This window comes from Gavialis gangeticus, unplaced genomic scaffold (genome assembly GCF_001723915.1).
Source record: "Gavialis gangeticus isolate Ggan-Ray unplaced genomic scaffold, GavGan_comp1, whole genome shotgun sequence".
Lineage (NCBI taxonomy): Eukaryota > Metazoa > Chordata > Crocodylia > Gavialidae > Gavialis > Gavialis gangeticus.
Window position 1 is genome coordinate 155,506,854 of NW_017729022.1, and position 2,266 is coordinate 155,509,119.

The window sequence follows — 2,266 nt, forward strand, 5'->3', positions numbered from 1 at the left end:
GGGGGGGGGGGGGGGGGAAGGGAGAAAAAGGAAAAATAAAAATCAACCAAAAATAGAAGCAGTATGAACCAGTTGAAGAACCTGGCATGAGCATCAGGAGATGTAATTCAGACTCTGTCCCATGAAATTGTGCAAATCACTTTATCACTCTGTGCTTCGGTTCTCTCTGTGCTATAAATTACTTTATAAAATGTTTACACTGTTTGAATTAACTTCTCTAATAAAATGACTAGAGACATGAATACATGCAGTCTATAGTTAATGGTTATATCCTTTAACATGTCAAGAATAAATGTATTCAGGTGGATTTAAGAAAGCTAATTTTGGCTTTCAATTGCAGCTAGTAGTGACTGGCAACCCTAAGGTTAGGTACAGATGTACACATATTCTGCACTGAATGATCCAAATTCAAACCAAACCCATAATTATACAGAAGTTCAGAACACATAGTCCCAAATAAAAATGATGGAACCCAGTTTAAGCATCAAACTTCTGTCCCAGATCTCTTATCAAATCAAGTTAGTTTGCTGTCCTCTGGCATCCCAGGCTCCTTTGTGGGACCCTGCAAACCCCACTCCTTGCAGGGAGGCATGCTGGAATTTGGCTTGTGCTAGGCTTAGTGCCCAGTTGGCTCTGTCCCCAGGCTCTCACAGAGTGAAGTCAGCACAGTACCTGAAGATGATGGAGTGGGGTGGAGGGGTGCTTGCTTGTTTCCTGCAGTCTGCTTATACTCCTTGGATCTTTATCCACTTGCAGGGAGCATGAGAGTCCCTGGGTGGTTGTGCAGGAGCTCACCCAGGGATCCCTATGCCCCCATAAGCAGATGCAGACCCAGGGAGCACACTGCACTGCTGCATCTGCTGCTTGTCTGTAGCTGAGAGATGCCTGTGGCTGACAGAGGACCGGCAGGGTGGGGGTAGGGGGAGCATGTTCCCATCATCCAGTTGGGGGTGGCCCAGCCACTCAGCTGAGTTTGGCAGTGCAGGAGCACCCCCAGCTTGCTGGCCTCATGCAGTACAGGCAGCCTGCATGCCCCCCCATCAAAGGGCAAACTTGTGTTCTGCTCAGTACCAAACTAACCTACTCCATTTAGAGAAACTTGAGCAAGTTAGTTTCAATCCATCTTGGGCTTTTTGAATGTCTGTACCTGGCCTAAGTGATCACTGCCAAAGACATGGGGGAACCGGGGGGAGGGGGGCAGGAAGAGTGGAGTGGTTATTTTCAACAACAGTGGTGGCTGCATCAAGAACAACAATATTCACTAAGTGCTGATATCTAGGAGCATTTGATGTGAACAAAGTGTCATCTTCTGTGAAAGATTAACTGGTAGAACAGCTCTTTCTGCACCATGTGAAGGCAGCAGCATCAAAGTTTGTAATTCGCTGCACATTTAAAGCAGGCTACATACTTGTAGTTTTGCTGAGGAGTTTACTATTTGTTCAGTAACTTTCTTGTTGACAGGTTCATCTTTTGCTATAAACAACTCCCTGACTCTTTTGTCTGTGCTTGTATATTCAGACTCTTGTATGCTATGTTCTTGCATGTAGGAAAAAGGGTTTTCTGTGTACAATTTTGCTTTTTTAGTTTAATATAAAGACACACAGAGAGAGAGAGAGTATCAAAGGACCCACCCAGATGTGTGTGAGGAGGTCAGGGTTCAGAAGGAAAGGGTCAGTAATGTTGGAGGACCAGAAGCCAATGCTGAAGGACACTTGGGAGTCAGTCTGAGTCCAATGTATCATGCCAGGGGTTTAGATGGGTTTGTGGTTAAGGCCAGCCCAGAAGTTAGGAACCAGAGTTTTCATGATAGATTAAGCAAGAATGAGGTACTGGGAATCCAAGGCAGCACATGGCAAGAACAAGACACAAGGGTCAAAGACTGAAGCAAGGCAGAAGGCAGGACAAAAGAGGCAGAGGTAGAGGCAGTGCAGTCTCACTCCCTTTCTATCACCACTTCCGTAGTCCCAAGCACAGGGGGACCAAGCCGAGCCATAGTCCCAAGTACAGAACCTCTTCTGCTCTCCTTCAACTTTGAGTGGGTATGTAGGGTTTCTGGGCTCAGGAGGGGACAGTGGCAGTAGTGAACAGCTAGATTCAGCTAGGGGACAGTGGTAGCAGCATGCAGCCCAGGTCTTCAGCTATGAACCCGGAAGACCTAGGTTTGAATACGAAAGGTCCTGACAGAGAGAAATTTCGGTGTTCAGTATTTTCATGTGAAATCTGAAGTTTGTACTTTAGTTGAAAGCCCAGTTTTCAATCAGAAGAG

At 46.1% G+C, this 2,266-nt stretch overlaps 1 long non-coding RNA gene across 1 annotated transcript in view; it reads right to left on the reverse strand.

Moving 5' to 3' along the window:
* Positions 1–2,266, reverse strand: part of LOC109296791 — a 37,227-nt gene that overhangs the window by 771 nt on the left and 34,190 nt on the right. The window lies entirely within an intron of this gene.